Source organism: Myotis myotis, unplaced genomic scaffold, assembly GCF_014108235.1.
Source record: "Myotis myotis isolate mMyoMyo1 unplaced genomic scaffold, mMyoMyo1.p scaffold_m19_p_24, whole genome shotgun sequence".
NCBI classification, from domain to species: domain Eukaryota; kingdom Metazoa; phylum Chordata; class Mammalia; order Chiroptera; family Vespertilionidae; genus Myotis; species Myotis myotis.
Window position 1 is genome coordinate 2,594,912 of NW_023416329.1, and position 27,231 is coordinate 2,622,142.

Here is a 27,231-nt window from a genome sequence, read left to right on the forward strand (position 1 = left end):
TTTTAGTAAAAATGATTGTATGTCTGACAGACCATGTTTTAAATCCTGGGTTTGCAGTGTACTAATGTTATGACCTTAGGCAAGTTATTTAACCCGTGTAAAGTATCGGGAGCCTGAAACGAGTACTAATATGTGTAAAGCATTTAGTTCATTGTCCGGTTTGCATAGGCCCATAGTGGATATAATTATTTTAGTTGAAACTATTATTTAATCTGATAATTTACATAATTCATGCATATCGGCAGCCTACTCTACACAAAGCTCCATTAAGAGCAGTTAGGAAGATTGTGAGTGAGCTTGGGCATATTACGTAGGTGACTGAATTTGACCTTGCCTAGAATCAGATTCAGCAGAAATTGTATTTTCTACTGTAATTGAAGCAAAATAAATTAATGAGCTGTTATTGCATTTGGCATAGCTTTTGTTTTTATGTTGCCTTTCTCTATTGAATATCAAAAATTTAAAAAATGAATGTCAGAGAGGTTCATGAGTACTAAAGCAGACCACATAAATTTTGCTACCTAAAAGTGTTTTTTTAAAATCTTTTGCTGATCTTGTTCATTAGGAATAAGTATGTTCCTGTCCTATACTAAAATTCAAGATATGGTATCCAGTGTTCAGCAAACTCATTAGTCAACAGAGCAAATATCAACAGTACAACGATTGAAATTTCTTTTGAGAGCCAAATTTTTTAAACTTAAACTATATAGGTAGGTACATTGTTATTAACTTAAGTAGGGTACTCCTAAGGCTTAGGAAGAGCCACACTCAAGGGGCCAAAGAGCCGCATGTGGCTCGAGAGCCTCAGTTTGCCGACCACGGTTATAGACCAAATTTAATAAGATATCCTGCCCATTTTAAATCTCACTTGAATTATTTAGATATTATGTAAAATTTATTCCTACCCTGCATTGAAAAGCTGGTGCTAAGAGTTTCATAATTCCTAACAAATAGAAATCTTAAGGATGGCATTGGGCATTATAGAAAAGGTTTAATTTTTTAAATGTTTATATTGACCTTCTCAAATTATCAGTAAGGTTATTAAAGGGGTACCAAAACACTCAGCATTTATCTTGCAAGTTAACTTCCTCTGATAAGGTGTTAACATCTATTTTTTTATTATGTTGAGTAAACTATACCTCAGATAACATAAGTTTCTGTGGTATTTAGTGTGTTCACAATGTTGTGCAATTATCACCATTATCTAGTTCCAGAACATTTCTTCTCCTCCAAAGTAAACCTCATATTCATTAAGTAGCTACTTCCTATATCCTCCTTCCCCTATCCTTTGGAAGCCACTATCTGCTTATTTCTCTATGGATTTGCCTATCCTTAGTATTTCATATAAATGGGATCATACAACATATTGTTTTGTGTATCTGGTTTCTTTCACTTGGTATGTTTTCCAAGTTTATGCTGTGATGTATATGGCTGAATAATATTTCATTGTGAGGGCATACCACATTTTGTTTATCCATTCATCAATTGATGGACGTTTGGGTTTCCACTTTTTGGCTGTTATTAATGATACTACTCTGATCATCTGTGTATAGGTTTTTGTGTGGGCATATATTTTTAGTTCTCGTTGGTATATAACTGGGGTGGAATTACTGGGTTATATGGTAACTTTTATGTTTAATGTTTTGAGGAACTGCCAAACTGTTTTTTCAAAGCAGCTTCATCATGCTATGTAGTTTTTAATGCTAAGATACTTGCAAGAAATGAGAGAAAAGTTCACTAACATGTTAACCAGAGAATATTAGTACTCAAGACAGCCCTTTTGTCAAGCCATATGGAGGTCTCAGTTTATTCCATTTGCTTTTCAGAATGGAACCATTAAGACATAAACCTACACCATAGAAATAGTGTCAAGTTTTTATGCTCTTATTCCTCCACCCATCCACTTCTCCTAAATGTTTGGAATATGCCAGTGAATGATGTTTACTTTCACATCAGGATAAGTCTCTAAAAGAGATATTAAGATTCTGGCTCAGCTTTTCCTTAGTGAGTTTCATATTTTATTACATAGTTCACTAATGCAGAGAAATTGAGCATAGTTATTTCTATGGAAAAAATTCTTGAATCAAAATTAAAAATAGGTTTAATTAATTATGATTATGTTTTCTTGGATGTAAAAATAATTTTCAAAATATCCCATAAAGGCCAAAACCAGTTTGGCTCAGTGGATAGAGTGTCAGCCTGCGGACTGAAAGGTCCCAGGTTCGATTCCGGTCAAGGGCATGTACCTTGGTTGCGGGCACATCCCCAGTGGGAGGTGTGCAGGAGGCAGCTGATCGATGTTTCTCTTTCATCGATGTTTCTAACTCTCTATCTCTCTCCCTTCCTCTCTGTAAAAAATCAATAAAATGTATCTTATATCCCATAAAGAACTCACTTAAAAATTTTGTGTATAAGATACTCTGTTAACATAATAGATGCTTTGGAGTTGCTCTTCTGTTGCTCATGAGTCGTCATCCTCATTCTGCCTCCTACATTCACTCACACAAATATTTATACAGGTTTCTTAAGTTTATATAAATGAAATCGTAAAGAATTGGTTTCTTTGGGGGCATAGAACTTCAAAGCAGAAAAAATACTCAAGAGAAATACTACTTATGGAGTAATTTCTAATATGGATTGGAGCTTAAGTGCTTTTCACGCCTTACCTCATTTAAGGTGACAATCCATATGAATTTAGTATTTGGAATAAGATATATGATTGTCAGTCATTCCATAAAGCCTAGATGAGTGCTGGCTCTATAGGATAAATTAACCTTCATTTTTTTTAAGGCTATAGTATAGCAGTGATGGTGAACCTATGACACGCATGTCAGAGGTGATACGCGAACTCATTATTTTGGTTGATTTTTCTTCGTTAAATGGCATTTAAATATATAAAATAAATATAAAAAATATAAATCTTGCCTAAACCGGTTTGGCTCGGTGGATAGAGCATCGGCCTGCGGACTGAAAAGTCCCGGGTTCGATTCCGGTCAGGGGCATGTACCTTGGTTGCGGGCACATCCCCAGTGGGAAGTGTGCAGGAGGCAGCTGATCGATGTTTCTCTCTCATCGATGTTTCTGACTCTCTATCTCTCTCCCTTCCTCTCTGTAAAAAATCAATAAAATATATTTAAAAAAAATATATATAAATCTTTGTTTTACTATGGTTGCAAATATCAAAAAATTTCTATATGTGACACAGCACCAGAGTTAAATTAGGGTTTTTCAAAATGCTGACACGCCGAGCTCAAAAGGTTCGCCATCACTGGTATAGAGAGTCAGTTGTTTTGAGTGATGAAAAATTAAAGGAGTTCAGTCCACAGGCCAACACTATATCCACGGAGCCAAACCAGCTAGGATAGGAGTTCTTTTTAAGGTGAGTTTCTCTTTTCAGCATATGAAAGTCAGTGTCATTGTGGACATTGAATATGTTGTTTACTGAATTCTATAATTTTCAGTTGTTTTTACAATTATTTTGGGGCCTAAATTTATTTATGATGTGTTAGATACTTTTACCTCTTCACTTTTGGAATGTGAATGTATAATTGCATTTGAGCTAGAGAAATATTGGATTTTTATCTGAATATTGATTTTAAAAAAAGGTTTTTGGCCATAATATTAAGTTAGCATTTGATAACTGTTTGTACCAATGAGTAATACAGAAATTGCAAATGAAAAATCTACCTCAAAAAATTAGAACTACCATATGATCCAGCAGTTTCACTTTTGGTTATATATCTGAAGTAAATGAAATTACTATCTCAAAGAGATTACCTGCATCCCCATGTTCATTGCAGCATTATTTACAATAGCCAAGACATGGAAACAACCTAAGTGTTCACTGATGGATGACTAGATCATGAAAATGTGAGATATGTAAGCATATGTGTGTGCACGCACACATATACACACAGACTGAAATATTATTCAGCCTTAAAAAAGAAGGAAACCCTGCCATTTGTGACAAGATATGAAATAAGTCAGACAGAGAAAGACAGATGCTATAAGGTCTCACAAAACCGAGAGCATAGAAGCAGAACAGATTGGTGGTTACCAGAGGCAGGAGTTGTAGGGGCTGTGGGAAATGGGTAAAGATGGTCAAAGGTACAAATTTCAGTTATGAGATAAATAACTTCTGGGGATGTAGTGTACAGCATGGTGACTATAGTTAACAATATTATATGTTGAAAATTGATGAAAGTAGATTTTAAAAGTTCATATTAAAAAAAGTTCTCGTCACAGGAAAAAAATACTGTAACTATGTGAGATGATGGATATTAACTAAACTTAGTGTGATAACCATTTTGCAATATATACCTGGTACAGATATCAAATAATTATATTGTACAACTTAGACTAATAACAAGGTTCTATGTCAATTATATCTCAGTAGAACTGAGGAAAATATATTCCCAGATAAAATGTTGTGGCTGCTATTTTATTTTAAGGTATTGGTAAAGGGAAAGAAACCAGGAAATTTTAGAAGTCAAGTTTTATATTATGAAAATCCAACTTAGTCATTTATACATACTTAGAAACAGTATGATGATCTATGACCAGAATGTGGTTTCTGGTAGGAGTGATTGATTTGTAGATGAAGGTAGAACCTGCCCATGCTTTATTGCTTTTGGTGTTCAAACTCTGATCCTATTGCCTGACTTCCTGCAATTGCTCTTTTAATTGGGAATTATAGTGCATTTCTCCATAGAAATAGTACTCTTAGTTCTAGTTATTCATTCATTAAATATTTTTAGCTCTTGATAGAAGACAGGTACTCTGTTATGTACTATTTATGTTTACAAAAGTACAAAGGTAAAAAACAAAGAATGACACAATTCTTAATCTCAACCAGCTATTATTTTATTAGATACTAGAGGCCCAGTGCATGACATTTGTGCACTGTCGGGGGGCGGGGGGGATAGGTCTCTCAGCTCGGCCTGTGCCCTCTCTCACAGTCCAGGACATCCCCCCCTTAGTGCTGCTGTGGAGGCTGGGCGGCGCTCCCCCTGTGGGAGTGCACTGACCACCAGGGGGCAGCTCCTGTGTTGAGCATCTGCTCCCTGGTGGTCAGTGGCGTCATAGCGACTGGTTGTTCCGCCGTTCAATCGATTTGCATATTAGGGTTTTAGTATATAGGATTAGAGACCCAGTGCATGAAATTCATGCATGGTTATGGCCCCTAGGCCTGGCCGAAGGTCAGGGCTGATCTGTGGGGTGACTGGTGGGGTGATTGGAGGGGCCCCTGCTGGCACCCGCCTTGGCCAGCCTGGGGCCTGCGGGCCGGGGCAGCTCCTGCATTGAGCATCTGCCCCCTGGTGGTCAGTGCACATCATAGCCACCAGTCATTCTGCCGATTGTTCCGCCATCCAGTCGACTTGCATATTAGGCTTTTATTATATAGAATGAGAACACAAAAGAAGTGGTTGAAAGTTTCCTAATATGATTATATTTATTCCTTTCTTTCTCCATGGTTCTTGGGTACTTATGAATTAAGTTGGCCTTTGAATATTGTCCAGAATTTCAACTTTATTTCATAATTTTGTTATCTCAAGTTTGTTTGTTTTTTTAAATATATTTTATTGATTTTTTACAGAGAGGAAGGGAGAGAGATAGAGAGTTAGAAACATCGATGGGAGAGAAACATCGATCAGCCGCCTCCTGCACATCTCCCACTGGGGATGTGCCCGCAGCCCAGGTACATGCCCTTGACCGGAATCGAACCTGGGACCCCTCAGTCCGCAGGCCGACGCTCTATCCACTGAGCCAAACCGGTTTCGGCATCTCAAGTTTTATAATGAAGTATAACTGAACTTGGAGAACACAGTCTGTGAATAACTTTGAGACTTGACCTATTTAGAAATGGTCAAATACTTGTCTTAACATTCCTGAGTTAATGTATAGTTGGTACAAAGTTTTCAATTCTAACTGCTGACTTGCTTTGTTAGTTGATTGGTCATAATCAAGAAAAAACTGTTAGAGAAAGGAGGATGGTGTGAGTAGTTTTTCAGGGACTGTCAGTTTTTCAGTACAATAAACATTTTTATAGACAATTTTTATTAATTGTTATTTCTGTTTCTCATGGATAATCAGAGAGTTTCTCTTCCTACCCCTTTTTTAGGAGACATATGTGAAAGGGTTAGAGGCCTTAGGTTTGAGTAGACAAAGTAAGCATTCCAGTGAGTTCTTTAGTATCATTGTGACAATTGAATTGAATGATTTGATATAAAAATAATTTTAGTTATTTATAGAAGTATTAACTGTGTTAATAATATTTGTATCTGGCATTACTATATGTGCTTTATGTTCATTTCTGATTAAGTCTCACAATAACTCAATGACAGAGAGACTGTTATACCCACTTCACAGACTAGGAGCTGAAGCACAGAAATCCATGGATTTCTGCTATTGGGGTCAAGCTTTTGGCAAGAATTATGATAGCAGAAGAGTAATGTCACTTCTGTTTTGCTCCCCCCTCCCGTCTGGCCAAATTTATTTGTTTCTTGTTATCTTTTTGCTTTGCAGGACAAGTTTGTTAGTCTTCTAGGTTCACAGAGGTCAGATTTAGTTGCCAAGGTAGGTTTTAAGTCTTTGGGAAATCCTTAGGTACCTTATGTCTCTGTCTTCCACATTCTTATTTTCATTTTTTCAGAGTTAGTTTAACGAGTTAAGCAGTCTGTCAGGGATTGTTTAGACAAACAGTAATTCTCAGTCCTCACCTTATTTCCCCTTCTCAGAGGGTACCATTCTTAATTCTTAGCTGTTTTCCTGTGATTTTTCAAGTAACATATGTGAATTGATGTTACTGAGTTTTCAGTTTAGGTCATTGTTTACTAACTGAATCCAAGATTTTCTGCCCGTTGCCCACACTTCCTGTTTTCCCTCACCTCATTCACCGTCAGGGTCATCCTGCTGAAGAAGCCCCTCGGAAGCAGAGTGCCCCGTCCCATCCTGTCTGTGGCCTCCCAGTGCCGCTCTCAGGGTCAGGATTCTCTCTCTTCCCTGTGTCCTGAGTCTTCCTCCTCTTGGTTTACTCCCACATTTTGCTGAAGTAGGGGTGAGTGGAAGGCAAAGTATTTGATACCTTGCATTTCTGAAAATGCCTGTATTTTCTTCTTAAGCTTGATTAATAGTTTGGCCTGTCAATGTATAATTCAGATTGCGGATCGTTTCCCTTCAGAATTTTGATTTTGTTCCATTGTCGTCTAGCTTACACTGTGACTGATCGAAGTTCAAAATCATGATTTTTCATCTCTTGCTACCTATTTCTCCACTTCTGGAAGCTTGTAGGATCTTCTCCTGGCTTCCACTGTTTTAAAATTTCAAAAATATATGCTTTAATATGGATGTGCTTTTAAAATTCATTATACTGTGCATTCTGGGTTTTCAAATAGTAAACTTACTTTGTTTAATTCTGGGATGTTTTCCTAAATTATTTCCTTGATTTTTCTCATCTTGGGTTTTGCCTCTGTTGAATTATCTTGACTAGACCTCCAATTTTTTAGGTGTGGTCCTGAAAGTTGATTGGAAGCTCTGAGCACATCTATGGGTTCACTGTGGGGTGACCTGAGTTTGCCATTTATTAGGGAGCCCTTGATATCTGCTTCTCATTTCTTTTTCCCTTTCTGAGAAGAGAAGTCTTAATCTCCTGCCTGGTGTGTGAAAGATGGTTCTCTGGGTGCTAAGTGAGGGAAATTATATATATATATTTAGTTAATCCTCCTGGTTTCATTAAGTCCTTCTCCCACAATGTGCTTTGTGTTCCTGTTCAGAAATCTGCTTCAGAGAATAGTCCTCTTGCTGTGTTGACAGAGACATAAAACCAAGTGGAATGGGAGACACCGAGAGACTAAGCCATTTCCCAGAGAGCTTTAGTGGTCTCCTCCCCCTGTTTCTGGAGGTGCTGTTACTGGTTTCTGAGCCTTTTGAGAGTTCTGTGGACTAAGCCAGGTTGGGTTTAGGATTCAGCTTATGTTGATCTTCTCTTAGTTACCATCTGCTTTCCAGCCTTTAAAGCGTTGTTTTTGCCTTAAAAATACCTTCTTGGCATTTTAGCACAGTTTTGAGAGGAAATGCAATTAAGTATGTGTGTTTAACCTTCGAGCTTTTCTCAGAACCTAGTTCTAGATTTTTTTTGTGTTTAAGCTTTTATTTGTCTACTCATTTTTTATTGTGGTGAAATACATATAAAACTTATTCACCATTTTAAAGTGTATAATTCAGTATCATTAAATACATTTACAGTGTTGCACCGCCATCACCACTATCTAGTGCCAGAACTTGATCATCACTCCAAAAAGAAAGCCCATATCAAAGAAGCAGCCATTTCCTATTCCTTCTTTTCCCGCCCCGGCAGCTGCTGCTCTGCGTTCTGTCTCTGTGGATTTGCCTTCTCTGGATATTTTCTCTAAATGGAATCATACAATATGTGGCCTTTAAGTCATATTTTCCCTTTGCATAATGTGGATTTCCATAGTGCAGATCACAGTCCATTTTGTTTATTCAGTCACCAGTTGATGGACTTTTGGTTATTTCTACTTTTCAGCTATTGTGAATAGTGCTGCTGTGAACATTTGTGTACAAGTTTTTGTTTGAACACTTGTTTCAATTCTTTTAAAGGTATTTTTATTGATTTTAGAGAGGAAGGGAGAGGGAAAGAGATAGAACGTCAGTAATAAGAGAGAATGATTGATCGGCTGCCTCCTGTACACCCTCTACTGGGGATCAAGCCTGCAACCCGGGCATGTGCCCTGACTGGGAATTGAACTGTGACCTCTTGGTTCATGGGTTGATGCTGAACCATTGAGCTACCAGCAGGACTCAATTCTTTTTAAAAATTTTTTTATAAGAGTTTGAGTCAAACTGATGACATATATCAGGGGAAAAGATCTCAAATGCTCCAGAGAATCTTGTTTTCAGTTCTTTTGGGTATATACCTAGGAGTGAAATTGCTGTGGTAATTTTATGTTTAACTTATTCAGGAACTGTTAACTGTTTTCCACAGCAGCTGCTCCATTTTACATTTCTACCAGCAATGTTCAAGAGCTTCAATTTCTCCAGATCTGTGCCACCCCTTGTTATTTTCCTTTAAAAATTTATTATTATGACCATTCTAATAGGTGTAAACTGGTATCTCATAGTGGTTTTCATTCACATTTCCCTAATAACTAATGACATTGAGTATCTTTCTTGTTGGCCATTTGAATATCTCTTTTGGAGAAATGTTAACTGCTTTTTCCATTTTTAAATTGGGTTATTTGTCTTTTTGTTGTTGAGTTGTAGGAGTTCTTTATATATTCTGGACTCTAGATAATCTTCAGATATATTTTGCAAATATTTTTCCCCTCTAGGTACTTTTCTGCCTAGAATAGTGGTTGGCAAACTCATTAGTCAACAGAGCCAAATATCAACAGTACAACAATTGAAATTTCTTTTGAGAGCCAAATTTTTTAAACTTAAACTATATAGGTAGGTACATCGTTATTAACTTAATTAGGGTACTCCTAAGGCTTAGGAAGAGCCACACTCAAGGGGCCAAAGAGCCGCATGTGGCTAGCGAGCCGCAGTTTGCCGACCACTGGCCTAGAACACTTATATGCTATTCTTGTGATGTAAATTTGACAGAAATAGTATCATTCATGTATACTACTCCTGTTATTTGGAAAGATTGTATTTTAGGTCCTCCTAAAAAAAGGAGACTTTTTACTTTTATTTTTTTCAAAAACAAGCAAAAGCTTATTTAGAAAATTGCAGAGGTAAAAGAAGTGAGACATGGAAGTGAGCCAGCTGGGCTGTGTGGACTCAGGAAACTAGTTACAGAGGCAAAAAAGGGCCCTTGGAACTTGGGAGAAAGAAATCAAAGGTATAAGTAACGGGGGCGAAGGAGAGGAGCAAGGACTTGGGCATGCTTGAGAGAGAGCGCTTGCACTGGGGAAAACAGGGGCTGGGCAAAGGAGAGGGCGTGCCCCAGAGAGATCTGCACTGGTCCTCCATCCTAAGCATTTTTAAGGCTGGGAATTTTAGGGGAGGTCCCAGGGGAGGATCTCAATAGAATCTTAATCAGCTTTCCAGGTGTGTCCTTTCAGGGTTGTAGTCTCCACTGATTGGCCAGTGCCAGGGCAGGGGGTCATTAGTCATCACTGCTGGTCCTGATGTCAGCTGTGGCCTGGTGTCCCCCCTGCTTGGCCTTGCTGCTTTTCGGGGTCTGGAGCTGAAACACAACTTTTGCAACAGCATGTATGGACCTGGAGATTATGTATGCTATGTGAAATAAACTAGTCAGAAAAAGAAAAATACCACAGGATCTCACTTACATGTAGAATGCAATGAACAAAATAAACTGACAGACAAAATAGAACCAGAGGTGTGGATATATGGAACGCACAGAAAGGAGACTTTTTAGATGGTATGATCAGGGAATGCATCTTTGAAGAGATGATATTTGAGTAGAGACCTTAATGTACTGGGGGACCGAACCATCAAAAGTCTGGGGAAGAATTCTGCTTTTTCAGATGTACAAAGTTATAAGATAGTGCCATTCTCACCCTGCAATCCAACAGAAGCCAAATAAGAGTCATTTTAAAAAAACCCTCAAAGAGCCGAAGCCGGTTTGGCTCAGTGGATAGAGCGTCGCCCTGCGGACTGAGGGGTCCCGGCTTCGATTCCGGTTAAGGGCATGTGCCTGGGTTGCGGGCACATCCCCAGTGGGAGGTGTGCAGGAGGCAGCTGATCGATGTTTCTCTCTCATCGATGTTTCTAACTCTCTCTCTCTCCCTTCCTCTCTGTAAAAAATCAATAAAATATATTAAAAAAAAACAACAAAACCCTCAAAGAACTGAGGACACAAGAAAACCTAAATAAACTAAACTGCAGAAAGTAATGAAATGCTCTTAGCAGAGAAGAAACTGATGGCTACTGTGGGAAAGAACAGCCCATGGAAGAGGCATCAGCTATAGGTGGGGAAAGAAGAAACTTGCCAAACATTCAACGGACTTGTAATAGCCATACTTGGGCTGCCTAAAATCCTGACTAGCTATGCCCCCCCCCCCCTTCCCTTTCCATTAAAGGGCAAGTCTGCAGTCAGCCCCCAGCTCTTATGCATAGGTTACTAAATGCCCCCGGGGTGGTTGAGGAGAGTAAGGGCCAGGGAAGTTGAGCTGACAGAGATCCTACCTGAGATACATGGAACTTCCCCCAAATGCACAGCAGCCACCCTCACAGGATGGGGTTGAGGAAGGGTGGAGTGAGCAGGAGAGCTGAGAGAAACCTACCAGAGGCACTGGAGGCTTTCAGTTATGGAAGACTCCAGTTGTTTTCTATTTCTTTTTAAAGGAAATTGGCAAAGATAGTTTTAGGGACAGAAATAAGATATTGGGAACTACCTATAATAGTAAGTATTAATCATGCTCTGTTAACCATGATTGTTTTGTTCTGATTAAAGAAAGCACATTCTAATCTGGCTGGGAGCTGTATGCCCCTGGGTTAGAGTCATCCTTGAAATGTGGTCCACAATCATGGAAAGATGAACAACCTTATTGCCCAAACAGTGGAGTCCTTCCCTCATTGCCTGTAATCTGAGCCATTATACCCATTCTTATTCCTTTTACCTACTTTCCCATGTAATCTTTGTCCTACCCAATATAAACAGCTGGTTTATGGGCAGGCACAGAGCAGATTTTCATAGATGACCTGCTGCTCTCCCATACTGCCTGCATTATTGAAATAAACGCTCATATATAATTCAACCCTGTCTCTGCTTAATTAGCTCAAGTAGTGATAGGCAGCCCGGACCCTTTGGTTGTCTGGTTTCAATAGTACAGAGAGTTCCCATATACCCCACACCAGTATATCCTGGGTGTGGGATATATTGATACATTATTTTTCACAGAAGTTCATACTTTATGCACTATCCTTTGTTGTTACCTGATGTCCTTTTTCTGTTTCAGGATCCCAACCAGGGTTCCAAACTACATTTAATGTCATGTGTCCATAAGCTCTTCTTGGCTATGAGTTTCTCATACTTCCCTTGTTTTTGATGACTTTGACAGTTTTGAGGAGTATTGTCCAGGCATTTTATAGAATGTCCCTTATTGGTATTTTTTTCATGGGGTTTTGGTTTTTCAGAGGAGGACCACAGAATTAAGTGCCATTTTCAGTACATTATATTAAGGGTAGATTGTCAATATGACTTATCAGTGTTGATGTTGACCTTGATCACCTGGTCAAGGTAGTGTTTGTCAAGTTCCTTAACTGTAAAGTTTCTCTTTCATTCTTTCTTTACATTCCATATGTACTCTTTGGAAGGAAGTCACTGTGAGTAGTTATGCTCTCCCTCCTCGAAGGTGGAGTATCTACATAAATTATTTGGAATTCTGTGAAGGAGGTTTGTCTCTTCTCCTGTGTGTATTTATTTATTCAATTATTGTTTATAACAGTATTGACTCATGGATATTTACTTTATATTTGGGGTTATAATACAATTACTAATTTATTTTGTTTGTGAAATTATTCATAGTTGGCCATTTGGAGCTCTTTCATTTGGTTCCTTTGCTTCTTTGGCATATCCTCATCAGCACGCGCGGCGTGCGCGTGTGTGTGTGTGTGTATGTGTGAAAGAGAGAGAGAGAGAGAGAGAATGAGATGTACTTTCTTACCTTTTGACACTAGCTGATGCTCCAAGATCTATGGGATAATAATACATAGTGTAACATCTGTGTATTTGGAGTTTTAGAAAGAGAGGAGAGAATGTGGCTGAAGACATGCTTGAGGAGACGATAGTTAAATTCTAAAATTGATGAAAGACATAAACTCACAAATTTAAGAAGTTCAACAAACCCCAAGCAGATTAAATGCAAAATGAAATAAAAACAAACCAAGAAATAAAAAATTCCAGATTAGGCAAATCCTAATCAAACTGCTCAAAACTAAAGAGCAAATCTTACAAGCAAGAGAAGAACACATTAAATCATGGAAATAACAATTGGAATTATGGCAAACTTTTCACCTGAAAAAATAGAGAATTAGAGTCAATGGAATGGTATCCATAAAGGTGATAAAAGGGAAAAACAACTTGTCAACCTAGAATTCTCTATCCAGCAGGAATAGCCTTAAAAAATAAAGGCAAAACAAAGATTTTTAAAATAGATTAAAAAGTGAAGAACTTGTTTCTAACAGACCAGGACTGCCAAGAAATGCTAAAATAAGTTTCATGAGCTAAAGACAAAAGAGAACCAGGTTTGGAGACTAGGGAGAGAATAAGTGAGGACGAGAGGGAGACACTGAGAAGAAGCTGAAGGATGTGGGTTTGGAGGAAGCGAGGCTGGTCCAGGAGCTGGAGAAGGTGGACAACCAAGATAGAGCAGCTATGACTCTGGAGGCAGCCCAGGCAGAGACTAAGACTCTGTACTAGCAGGAGAGACAGTGCCATGGGACCATAGTAAACTGCAATGGCAACAACCGGAACTGCATGATGACTTGAGGAGTGTGGAGAACTGGCTGTGCTACCCCCAGACTGCTACCTGGCTAGAGAAAACCAGCGCCTTCAAGTCAATATTTGAGAGCCACCATGATGATGACCCTTTGCCATCATTAATAACTTCAGATTGAACTGCCTCCCAACTCTACTCTCCCCATGTTCTGGAGTGAGATTAGTGTAGCCTGGGGGCAGACAGTCTTGCGTCCCTGGCCCTGTCTAACACAGTTGGTCTGGAGCAACTCATCCCCTGTGGAAACCACTCCTATCTGAAGTCTTTAACAGAGGACTCCACCTTGTTCTGTACCAGGGGGGCAGAGTTTTCTCTCTCTCTCTCTCTTTTTAGTCCTCACTTGAGGACATACTTGGAGGGAGGGAGGGAGGAAGGGAGAGAGAGAGATAGAGAGATAGAGAGGAGAGAGAGAAACATCGATTTGAAGGAGAAACATTGATCGGCTGCTCCTCAACTAGAGATCAAACTCACTACCCAGTTATGTGTCCTGACTGGGAATAGAACTGGCAACTTTTCAATGCATGGGATGATGCTCAACTAACAGAGCCACTCCAGGTGGGCCAGAGTGCTCTCTTGCATAACAACAAGTTTGACCAGATGATGATGGATTTCCTAGCAGTTCAAGGAAAAAGCTGAGAAAGGTAAGCTGGGTCTCTGCATGTCCTACAGGATCCATGTGACAAGAGCCTGATAGAAGATCTTGGAGCCAGTGGTGAATTCTATTCCATCAGAACCAACCTGAACATGGAGGAGCTAGACAAAGGCACTCAAGATCATACTTAGATATTTTAAGTGGAGTCTTGCTTGGTCTCCTTACGGTATTGTGAAAAAAAATATTTTTTTTAAAGAGGGAGAGGGATATTTTCTTGCATTAAAATATTTTATTTGTGGAAGTCTTAGCAGATCAAATGTAAAACTGAAGAATATAAGAGGTTTATAATTTTAATAATGAATAGCCATACACACATTAAGAGGAATGAAAATACTGCCCAGAGCAAACTGAAAGCCATTGATGTCTTGCCCAGCACAACTTTGTTCTTCCTTGTACTTTTCTCTTCCCTTCTTCCCCACCTGGACAAGCAAATTCAAAATGACAACAAAGTTTAAATTACAAGGTGATGGGATAAAGGGTTGTAGAGGGAAAGAACTGAGGGTGGGTATGAGAGGGGAGAGGGTGGTAAAGAAAAATGTGTAGGTCTTTGTTGGGGTCCTGCCCCAGCAGGTCCAGGGGTTCCCAAAGGTGTGGACGGAGTTGGCGAAGAAGGAATGACACAGAGAAAGCATTCAGTTGATCAGCCTAGCCAGGTTCTCCAGTCAGGTTCTCCAGCCAAGTGTTCTAGCCAGGTTCTCTAGCCAGGTTCTCCAGCCAGGTTCTCTATTTATTCTCCTGTTACATCTGTATTTATACCATTTGATTTTAATCCTATCCATTCTATTCCAAAGGTTAGGTCGTTTGTTATCTCCATTCCAAGGTCACTACTCTACTGTTCTGTTAAGCTACAAGGAAGTAACTGAAGGAGATTATCCTAAGTAAAGATTATGTAGCTTAAGCATGATTGTTTGTAGTTAAGGTGATTAACTACCCTCCTGGCACTTAGTTAAGGGGTTTTACTGATTTATTCCCTTCCTTAGTCCTGTTAATCCCTAACTCCAGGGAAAAATCCCCACCTGGGGAAACAACCTTTCTCGGGGAGGTGGGCCTGGTTAAAACACATAGCGCTAAGAGGGGGAGCAAACATATGCCATATACGCCAGGTCCCTTGAAACATATGCTGTGAAGATGTTTCTTCCCTGTAGCGACTGTCAAGCAGCAAAGATGGACCGGCTTCCGGCAGCTCTTCAGTTTTTTTTTTATGAGAGAATAAAAGTAATTGGCCACTGGTATATGTAGTAGAACTTTAGGAGGGAGGATATTCATAGATTTTTAAGGTTTTGCTGTGATGTTTACTGTCAACCTCCCTCTCCTTTCATCCCTGAGAAACTTTAAATAAATTTCTATACATTCTTCAATGAGGAAAAAAAAGGCAACAGAGACCAAATGGAACCTTGGATCTGTCGAAAATAATGAAGAATACCAGAAATGGTAAATATCTGCATAAATATAGAGAATTTTTTTGTAATTTCATCTGTAATACACATACACATAGAATAATGACTATTTAAAGCAAAAACATTAATATATGTGGGGTTTATAGCAAAATAGATGTAGAGTTTAAAACTATGAGAATACAAAAGGAGAGAAATGGAATTAAACTGTCATACATTTTATACACTTAATTAGTATACTCATTTCAAGATTGGTTGTAATAACTTCAAGATGTGTTTTTAAAATTATTTTTATTGATTTTTAGAGGCAAAGGGAGAGGGCGAGATAGAAACATCAATGATAAGAGAGACTCATTGATCGGCTGCCTCCTTCATGCCCCCCATGGGGGACTGAGCCCACAGTCTGGGCATGTGCCCTTGACTGAGAATGGAACCATGACCTCCAACCACTGAGACACACCAGCTGGGTGAAGATGCATATTTTTTAAAAAATTATTGTTGAAAGTATTAAGATGTCTCCCATTTTACTACCCCTGTTTGGCCCCCTCTCCCCATCTCCCACCCCATCCCAGGCCTCCACCTGTCTCTTGTCTGTGCCCATGGGCTATGACTAATTTGTACTTCTAAACCCCTTCACCTTTCTCACCCCTCCCCCCACACCCCTCCCACCTGGCAACTGTTAAAATGTTCTCTGTATCTATGAGTGTTTCAGCTCTGCTTATCTGTTTATTTTGATTTTTAGATTCAGTTGTTTATAGAAATGTATTTATTGTCATTTTATTGTTCATATTCTCGATCTTTTTTCTTCTTCTTCTTCTTAAAGAAGACAATTTAATATTTCGTGTAATACTGGTTTGGTCGTGATGAATTCCTTTAGCTTTTTCTTGTCTAGGAAGCTCTTTATCTGACCTTCAAATCTAAATGATAGCTTTGGTGGGCAGAGTAATCTTGGTTATAGGTCCTTTCCCTTTTAATATTTCTTGCCATTCCCTTCTGGCCTGCAAAGTTTTTATTGAGAAATCAGCTGACAGTCCTACGGGCTTCCTTGTAGATAACTAAGTGATTTTCTCTTGCTGCTTTTAAGAGTCTCTCTTTGTTTTTAACATTTGGCGTTTTAATTATGATGTATCTTGGTGTAGGCCTCTTTGGGTTCATTTTGTTTGGGACTCTGCTTCCTGGACTTATATATCTATTTCTTTCACCAGGTAGGGAAGTTTTCTGTCATTATTTTTTAAAATAGGTTTTCAACTTCTTGCTCCCTCTCTACTGCTTCCAGCAACCCCATGATGTGAATGTTGGTTCACCCTTGAAGTTGTCCCAGAGGCTTCTTACACTATCTTCATATTTTTGGATTGATTTTTTTTTTTTTTGCTGTTTGGATTGGGTGTTTTTTGCTTCCTTATATTCCAAATTCAGTTTTTTTAAATCCTCACCTGAGGATATTTTTTTCCCATTGATTTTTTTTTTTTTTAGGGAGAGTGGGAGAGAGAAAGAGAGAGAGAGAGAGAGAGAGAGAGAGAGAGAGAGAGAGAGAGAGAGACATTGATTGGTTGTCTTTTTGCTTGCTCCTCAACCAGGGCTGGAATCATACCTGCAGTCCTTTGGTCAGTGGGCTGATGCTCTAACCTCAGAGGCAAACTGGCCAGGGCCCAAATGCTTTTTTTTTTTTTTTTTTTTTTTTTTGCTACTCCTCGCCTGAGGGTATTTTTCCATTGATTTTTAGAGAGTGGAAGGGAGGGGGACAGACAAAGAAAGGAAAACATCAATGTTAGAGAGACGCATAGACGCACCCTGACCTGGTCCAGGGACCGAGCCTACAACCAAGGTACGTGCCCTCGACCAGATGTGAACCCATGACCCTTCAGTATGCAGGCCGACGCTCTATCCACTGAGCCAAACTGGCTAGGGCTTAAATTATTGATTTGATTCTCGGCATTCTGTACGCTACTGTTGAGTCTCTGTAAATCGTTCTTTATTTCAGTTAGAGTGTCCTTCATTTCTGAGAAGCCGCTGGAAAAGACTTGGATGAGCCTGCAGGTAGGGAGGGGTGGAGTCTCAGAGAATCGCCAGGTTCTTTTATAACCATTGTTTTGAACTCTGTATCTGGTAGTTTTCTTGCTTCCATTTTATTTATTTTTCTGGAGATTTGTCCTGTTCTTTCATTTGTGACATGTTTCTTTGTCTTGCATTTTGGCTGTTTCCCTGTGTTTGTTTCTGTGTATTTGGTAGAGCTACTACATCTCCAGACTGGGTAGAGTGGACTTGTGTAGTAGGTGTCCTGTTGGGTCCAGTGGCTCAACCTCCCCAGTCACCTGAGCTGGGCACTCCAGGTGTGCCCCTGTGTGAGCTGTGTACTCTGTCCTGCTGTAGTTGAGCCTTAGTTGATGTTAGCATCACTGGGAGGGATTGACCCCCAGGCCAATCAGTTGTGAGGATCATCTGAGACTACAGCAGAAGAGCATCTACTCAGGAGCTGGTCCTATGGAACAGGACTTGTTTCAATGTGGGCCTTTTTGCTCATCAAGTCTTCCCCTTGAGTGGGTCACTTGTGAATGTGGTAGGGTTTTTATTCTGGCATGGTTGAAGCTGACCACCAGGTGCACTAGCTCTGGAGCCTCCCAGGAAATGCCAAGTCAGCTACTGCCTGTGCCCTGCCCAGGGCCACCTAGCATGAGCTACAAAGAAATCTGCAGAGGGGTGCTACTTGTGTTGGGGTTGAAAGTGCCCAGGAGAGGCCAAGCTATGAACCAAGGTGGGCTGCTGCTAGTGCCGGAATTAGGTCGCTTATTGAGAGGTACGGGTCATGCTGAGGCCAGCTGCTGTTTCTCTGAGAGACTCTAGGAAAGTCCAGTGCATGAGGCAAAGAGGCCAGTTTTATGGAAAAGCCACTGAACTGGCTTGTACAAGCCTGCAGGTAGAGAAGCAGGGTCTCAGGGCATCATCAGGGCAGAGCGAAAGTGGGAGCCAGGTTGATGGAGATTCAGCTATGGTGCCCCTCCTACCCCTTCAGCTCTCACTCTGATTCCAGGCTAGTTAGTTCCTCCTCAAATGTCCCAAGTTCCTTTCAAGCTGCTGCCACAACGCTGGAGCTCACAGGGAATGAGGCTGAGTGAGCCCTTTAAGACGAACTGCATGGGGCCAGAGGCCTCCATGTCACAATCCCCCCAGGTTTTTACAGCCAGAAGTTGTGAGGACTTCTCTTCCTGGGACTGGAACCCTGGGCTGGGGGTCTTGTGTGGGGCAGGGACCCTTCACTCCTCAGGGAACCTTCACAGCCAAAATATCCCTCCCAATTTTAAACCACTACACTGGGAGTGGGACCAGCCCACTCCGTGATTCCACCCAGTGTCTTGTGCCTTCCTACCAGTCTCAATGTGTTTCTTTTATAATTCCCTAGTTGTAGGACTTCTGTTCAGCTAGATTTCAGGTGTTTCTGAATGGTGGTGGTTCTGTACTTTAGTTGTAATTTTGATGTGGTTGTGGGAGGCGGTGAGTCCCACATTTATTACCCACATACCATTTTGACCAGAACCTAAAAAACTTTCCAATATGTGCATTTTAATTTAGACCACCCCTAAAAAATAACACAAAAGATACTATAAAAACAATACATGTGCCCATGGAGGATCAGTGCTATAAAAAGTCCCCTCCTACTGTAAACAACTAGAAAACAGGATTAAATGTATGAAAAACTTTCTTCAGCCATTGGACAATAGTCAGTGCAGTATGGTGACCCTTTTTTAAAAAATTCGTTATTGTTGAAAGTATTACATCTGTCCTCTTTCTTCCCCCATTGACCCCCTCCAGTCCTCTCCCCCGCCTCACCCCTTCCCAGGCCTCTAGCACCTGTTGTCTGTGTCCGGGATGACGATCCTTGAGTGAAGGAAACCAATGAGATAAGTGCTACAACTGCGTGTGGGCAGTTTCTAGATTGCAGCACAGAGTAAGGGAACCCAGAGCCGAGGAGGCTTTGGAGAAGCTAAGGCAACTGGAATGTGTGGAGTAGAAAACTGGAGCAAAGGGCACTCCAGTACAGAAATCTACAGAGCTGAAAGAGCCCTGGAGGTCTCTGGAAGGGTCCTGTAGAATCTTTCGTTGAGTACTCATCTGCACATGCAAAGTATGAAACTCCACAATACTAGGGAAAGCCACAGGGAAAATTAGTATGTTGAACAATTCCAGGAGTTCACACAGTGCTAGAAATAACTTGTATTTCTACTAGACAAAGTGCAGACACTATTTCATACATGGGGTATTGTCTAGAAACCTTGAGTAGGGTTAACATAGACTAAAGACCTATCTAAATCCACACTAACAAGGCTTAAAACAAGTTTTCAAAGTATTAAATTGTAACTTAACTGTGTGGCAAAATTAAATCTTGATTGCCAGTAACTTAACTGTATGCCAAAACTAAGTCCAGCACTCTTTTTTTTTTTTTTTTAAATCCTCATATACGTCCCAACTGGGGATCGAACCTGCAGCCCAGGTATGTGAATCGAACTGGCAACCTTTTGGTGCACAGGACAACTCTTAACAAACTGAGCCACTCTGGCCAGGCTAAGACCAACACGCTAAAGAAATGCAGTAAAAACCAGCACTCAGCAATGAAAATGTCCAGTATCAAATAAAAGATTATTAGGGATATTAATCAAATAGGATAATGACCCATAACCAGGAGTAAAAAAAATTGGAAGAGACTGGAAATGAAATATTTCTGGTGATAGCATTGTCATATAAGGATTTTGAAACAGCTATTGTAAATATGTTTCATATATTCAAGAAGGCATAAGAAAACGTATATGGTAAGGAGAGAAATGAGTGATAGGAAAAGGACTCAAATGGAACATCTAGAGATGAAAAATAAAATATCCAAAATGAAAACAAACCACTGAGTGGAATTAACATTAGATTAGACACTGCAAAAGAAAAGATAATTGAGCTTGAAGATATAGCAGAAGAACTTATCCAAAATGATGTGGAAAGTGAAAAAAAAAAGACTGGAACATTATTAATAGAATATCAATAACCTTTGGAACAATATCAAGTTGTGTAATATATGTATAGAGTCCTAGGAAAGAGAGAGGAGGTAAACAGAAAAGTTATTTAAAGAAACAATGACAAAAAAAGTACAAATCTGATGAAAATTACAAACCTGCAGGTCCATGAACCTCAAAGAACACTAAATAGAATAACCATAAATAAAATTATACCTGGGAACATAGTAATAAAACTGCTGAAAGTCAGGAAAAAAAGAAATTCTTAAAAGTATCCAGAGGATAAAAGGACATTACTTAAAAAGGAACAAACTAAGATGAAAAACTATGGAAGCCAGAAGATACTGAAGCAATCTTTTCAAAGTACTAAAAGAAAAATAAATGCTGTCAACATAGTTTCATACTCAGTAAAAAAATATCTTAAAAAAAAAAAATACAGAGCCCTAACCAGTATTGCTCAGTTGGTTGGAGCATCATCCTGTAGGTGGAAAGGTTAAGGGTTGGACTCCCTGTCAGGGCACATACTCAGGTTGCAGGTTCGCGTCCCCAGCTAGGTGCCTACACTGATCTATGTTTCTCACATAAATGTTTCTCTCTCTCTCCTTTCTGTCTCTTTAAAATCAATAATAACATATCCTTGGGTGAAGATTAAAAAAAAAAAAGAATATTTCAGACTAACAAAGATGAGAGATTTTATTGCCAGCAGATTTGAGCTATTAAAATATTAAAGGAAACTTTTCAGACAAAAGGAAAATGATACCAGAAGGAAAGTTGAATGCATTCATAGAGTTCCAGAAATAGCCATTATGTGGGTATATTGTAAAGATATTTTACTCATTTTTTTTTAATGTCATTTATTTACTTATTTTTTTAAAGAGGGATAGAGAGATAAAAAACTTGATGAGAAAGAGATATCGATTGGCTGCTTCTTGCATGCCCCTTATAGTTGCAGCATAGCTCTGGCTAGTGTGGCTAAGTTGGTTGGAGCATCCTCCAGTATGTCAAAAGGTTGCGGGTTCCATTCCTGGTCAGAGCACATGGCTAGGTTGCAGGTTTGGTCCCTGATTGGAGACAATCTATGTTCTCTTTCACATCAATGCACATATCGGAGATAATCTATATTCTCTTTCACATTAGTGTTTCCCTTTCTATTATAAATATCAATAAAAAATATGTCCTTCGTGAGTATTAAAAAAAAAATTGAGGCCGAAACCGGTTTGGCTCAGTGGATAGAGCGTCGGCCTGCGGACTGAGGGGTCCCAGGTTCGATTCCGGTCAAGGGCATGTACCTGGGTTGCGGGCACATCCCCAGTAGGAGATGTGCAGGAGGCAGCTGATCGATGTTTCTCTCTCATCGATGTTTCTAACTCTCTATCTCTCTCCCTTCCTCTCTGTAAAAAATCAATAAAATATATTTAAAAAAAAAAAATTGAGGCCAAACCAAAATGGCAGTGTAGGTAAACACCTGTACTCGCTGCCTCCCACAACCACATCAAAATTACAATGAAAATACAGAACAGCCATCATTGAGAACCTCCTGAAAGCTGGCGGAATGGAAGTCTTACAACTAGAGAAGTAAAGAAGAAAGCACTGGAGACCAGTAGGAGGGCGGAGGCTCAGCATGGGCTGGTCTGGCACCCATGTGGGCCATTTTTTTTAATTGGGAGGGAGACTGTCTCTGCGGAGGCCACCTGTGGTGAGGAGAAAACGACTTCTCACTTGAAAACCAGACTATTGCAAAGGAAACCAAAGCTTATGCACAGAGATGTGAACAATCAGTTGTCTTCTCAGAGGTTTGTTTTAGTAACTATTACTTCAGATGAAAGAATGTATACTAGCTTTAAATTTCAATTCCTTTTGTTTTTGAAGAACAAATAATGCTTCTTACATTTTTTCATAAGTCCCATAAAATGTGGCAGTGTTCTAACATTTTAGGTAGGAAATTCAGAGGTTAGAATTTAGTGACTATTAGTAATTTTTTTATTTTGAGAGTACCTTTATTAAAACTCACGGTTTAGCCCTAACCGGTTTGGCTCAGTGGATAGAGCGTCGGCCTGCGGACTGAAGGGTTGTGGGCACATCCCCAGTAGGGGGTGTGCAGGAGGCAGCTGATCGATGTTTCTCTCTCATTGATGTTTCTAACTCTCTATTCTTCTCCCTTCCTCTCTGTAAAGAATAAAATATATTAAAAAAACCAACAACAACTCACGATTTGATTTTTGGTCAGGGCACATGCCCGGGTTGTGTGCTCGATCCCCAGTGTGGGGCGTGCAGGAGGCAGGCAGCGATCAATTATTGTCTCTCATCATGGATTGATAACTCTCTCTCTCTCTCTCTCTCTCTCTCTCTCTCTCTCTCTCTCTCTCTCTCTCTCTCTCTCTCTCTCTCTCTCTCTCTCTCTCTCTGTAGTAGTAGTTGCAGTAGTAGTCACAGGAGAGCAAGAAGAAGCAGCAGGAGAGCCTGGGCTGGGCTGCTTGGCTCACTGAAAAGTCAGAGAAAAGGGACGTTGGAGACAGGGTCAGGGGGTTAGCCCAGGACAAGCTGCTACTGCCCATTGCTCCCCTGGTGCAAGTCTGGTGGGGTCCCTTAGAGCAGGAGATGCACACCTGTGGGGAAGAAAGGCTCCCAAGAGGGAGAGCGCCGCTATTAGTAATTCTTTTTTTTTTTTCCCGCTGTTCTAATGTTCTAAAGTCTTTTTTATTTTGAAATATATCTTACTGATTTTTTACAGAGAGGAAAGGAGAGAGATAGAGAGTTAGAAACATCGATGAGAGAGAAACATCGATCAGCTGCCTCCTACACATCTCCTACTGGGGATGTGCCCGCAACCCAGGTACATGCCCTTGACCGGAACCGAACCCGGGATCTTTCAGTCCGCAGGCCGACGCTCTATCCACTGAGCCAAACCGGTTTTGGCAAGTAATTCTTAAGAGTAAGGGGTTCAGCCTTGGCTGGGTAGCCCAGTTGGTTAGAGCATTGTCCCAATATGCCAGGGTTGTGGGTTCAATCCCTGGTCAGAGCCCTTAAAAGAAACAACCAGTCAATGCTTATGAGTGGAACAACAGATTGATGTTTCTCTTTCTGTCTCCCTCTCTTTCTCAAAATCAATTGGAAAAAAAAGGAGTAAAGAATTCAGTGTGAGTGTACATAGTACACAGGTTATCAGTACTCAGTGTTATTTTTTTTTTTTAAATTCTTTATTAGTTAAGGTATTACAAATGTGTCCTCATCCCCACCATTAAACCACCATCCTCCCCCCCCCACACACACTTTTTAAAAAAATATTTTACTGAGGATTTCTTTATTTTTTTAAAATATATTTTATTGATTATTTACAGAGAAGAAGGGAGAGGGATAGAGAGCCAGAAACATCGATGAGAGAGATCAATCAGCTTGCCTCCTGCATGCCCCCCCAGTGGGGATGTGCCCACAACCAAGGTACATGCCCTTGACTGGAATCGAACCTGGGACCCCTGAGTCCGCAGGCCGATGCTCTATCCACTGAGCCAAACCGGTTTGGCACTCAGTGTTATTTCTTAGCACAATGAATTAAGATAACAAATTATATTGATTAAATGAGATTAAAGGCCTGGCTGGTGTGGCTCAGTGGTTGAGCATTGACCCATGAACCAGGAAGTCATGGTTCGATTCCTGGTCAGGGCACATGCCCAGGTTGTGGGTTCGATCCCTAGTAGGGGGCATGTAGGAGGCAGCCAATCGATGGTTCTCTCTCATCATTGATGTTTCTGTCTCTCTCTCCTGTTCTCTCAAATGAATAAAAACATATATTTTTTTAAAATTAAAAAAGATTAAAGAATAAAAGAACAACTTTTTTTACCACCACTTGTACCAGTCATTACGGAAAACACACATCTTTTTTTATATACGAGAAGAAATGGTTTCTAACTTCAAAGTTAATGCTGGAAAACTGAATACTGTTTTTTTTTAAGATAAATAAAATCTTTCCATACATAATTTTCTATAGTCTCCTTATTTTACATATCAGTATATTGAAGAAAAACTTTTGCATAATATTTTATAGTCTTCACAAGTTTTAGTGGCTACAGTGTTTGCCTTTGTATGGATATATCATAATTTATTCAACCAGACCACAATCAGTGCACATTTTCTTTTCTAACATACACACACTGTTGTGAACACCCTTGTAGCTGGTCTGTGAGGATGTACAGCCTGTTTCCCTTTCATCATATTCCTAGAAGTGGGCCGTGCAGACAGAGGGAGGACTTTGACTCTGACGCACCCTGCCCGGCCGCTCCCCAGAAAGGCTTTACTCGTTTCAGCTGCTGCCAGAGGCAGCCACTTCCCTGCACCCTGAGCCTTCTACATGGATGCTTGCTAGTTTGATCGGTAGAAAGGTTTTCTCATTAATTTATAATTTTTCTGTCATTTTATTAGGAGAATGAATGTTTTCACTCTTTTTAACTATGTGTTTTTTTCTGTGATATATACCTGCCTGTCTTCTTAACCTGTTTTTCATTTACTTTGTATGTCCATATGTGTACATGCTTGCATACTCCTCATATATTAAGGATAATAATCCAAATGTAATTTAAAATTCATTATTTTTCAATTGGGAAATGCAAGTAAAGCAACTATAAAGCACTTCTAACTAGTAAACTTACTTTTTCAAATGCTAACAAAGTTGTGGTAAGACTGAGAGTCTTGGCCATGGTTTATGGCATTCTAAAGTGTCCATTCTTTTGCAAACAACATAATAATAAATATCAAGAGCCATATGACCCAATAATCCAAATACATAGGAGTTTATCACAAAAATAATTGAAAATTAATGCTGACTGTCCCAAATAATTTATTACAGTAATGGCTATAATAGTGACAGTAGAGCAATTAATTTAGTAGAGCAAATTAATGAACTAAAGAGTAGTGGCTAACTAAATTAGATTCATTATTAAAATATTAGGCTAGCAGTAAAAATGATTAGGAAGATTATAGGTGACCATATATGGGTTTAAACAAAATACAAAATTCAATTTTATGGTTACAACTGTATAAAAATACACAATTAAAAAAAAAACTTCAAGAAAATACAATGGGTTGGTTTTTGTTTGTTTCACCAAGTATGTATGTGCAGAGTTTCTCTTATTGAATTTATTGGGGTGACATTGATTAATGAAATTATATAGGTTTCAGGTGTCCAGTTATGTAATATATCATCTGTATATTGCATTGTGTGTTTAACACCCTGTCAAGTCACCTTCTGGCATCATTTATCTTCCCTATACCCTCTTCTACCTCCCCTCACTCCCTTTCCCTCTGGTTAGAGTTTCTGAGGTTTAACACTAACGTTTGGGTCCATTTTGCAAACACTGTCAGATAGTAATTGATGTTGTTCTCATTTGACAGATAAAGAAACTTAATCCCCACTTGACATGTAAAGAAATTTAATTTTTTTATTATGGATGTTTTCAAAATATACAGAAAAAGAAAGAATAGTGTAATGAACCCGTGTCAACAATTTTAAGTTTACATTTTTAGTAAGTTGCAGAGTTGGGTTTTAACAAATCACATCCATCTTACTTCAAAACCCATGTGTTTAATTACAGTTGTATGCTGCCTTATTATTTTATCCTTTGGTGCTATTGAATAACTGTATGGTGCTTAGTGTTTTGGATAAGATAGAATGGAGACATTTAACAGTGAGTTTTTAGTTTGGTAAGAGGATAGATATTGTCTTTTCACTACATGTATTTTGTAATAAGCATTTGTAGTTGCAGTGTTCTGCAAAGACAAAACCTGCTGATACAGTTCATCCTGTTTTATAAATCTTTGACCCATACATCAGACTCTGACCACTCTAAAGATAAAGGATCATGGTTGTATTGGTCTTTCCGACTGAAGTGGCCTTCTGCAGATTGGGAAATTGTATAATTATTAACCCTGGTAATGGATATGTGCTTGAAGTTTCATCTGGTATCTTAATGAGCTTTAACCCTCCGAGTACACTCAAAACATATCTAGAATCATTGAAATATATCAGTTGTCCATAACTGAACTCTTCAGTCTATGATTTTTTTCTTTGATAAATAATTTTATTTCCCCTGGCCCTCAGCACATTTTATTCCTGCCCTGCTCACACACACACAGCAGCCTTGGGTATAAAGACTTAAGAAAAATTACTGAGTTTTGAATGAACAGGACCATACTTTCTAGTCATTTTTTTTGTGGAGGTGTCCCATGCCTCTAGAGATGTATATTTAGACAAATAAGTGAAGGCTGCTGAAGTAATTATTATGTACAAATGACTGTGTCTATAGAATTTTGATTTGCTTTAGTATCTCTTATCCTGGGAGATCATCCCTGAACTCTCAAGACTGCTTTGTGTCACCATGTTTTCACATCCCCCTGCCTAGAGGGCAAACTTTAATCCAAAGATTCTATAAATCTAGTCTGGATATGGGGTCATTTAGTCAGATTTTCCATTCAGTGAAGAGGCTAAGGGACATTTAATATCTTGCTTCTCTGCATATGTTGTCAATTTGGCTCAAATAAACTTACAAAAATAGAAAAAAAAGAGAAAGAGCCCAGCTGGTGTGGCTCAGTGGTTGAGCATAATCCATGAATCAGGAGATCATGGTTCGATTCCCAGTCAGGGCACATTCCCGGGTTGTGGGCACAATCCCCAGTAAGGGGCGTGCAGGAGGCAGCCGATTGATGATTCTCTCTCA

At 39.5% G+C, this 27,231-nt stretch overlaps 1 protein-coding gene across 6 annotated transcripts in view; it reads left to right on the forward strand.

Moving 5' to 3' along the window:
• The window catches only part of SHLD2 (shieldin complex subunit 2), a 131,404-nt gene that overhangs the window by 19,244 nt on the left and 84,929 nt on the right, over positions 1–27,231 (forward strand). The window contains exon 1 of one of the 6 annotated variants that reach the window (XM_036356020.1): positions 15,551–15,567. The exons of 3 other annotated variants lie outside the window; for them this stretch is intronic. The gene's annotated coding sequence lies outside the window, so the exon portion shown is untranslated. Of the gene's footprint in view, positions 1–15,550; positions 15,568–17,533; positions 17,568–27,231 lie in introns of those variants that run through there. 2 more of the 6 variants (XM_036356016.1, XM_036356022.1) reach the window with 2 other exon arrangements.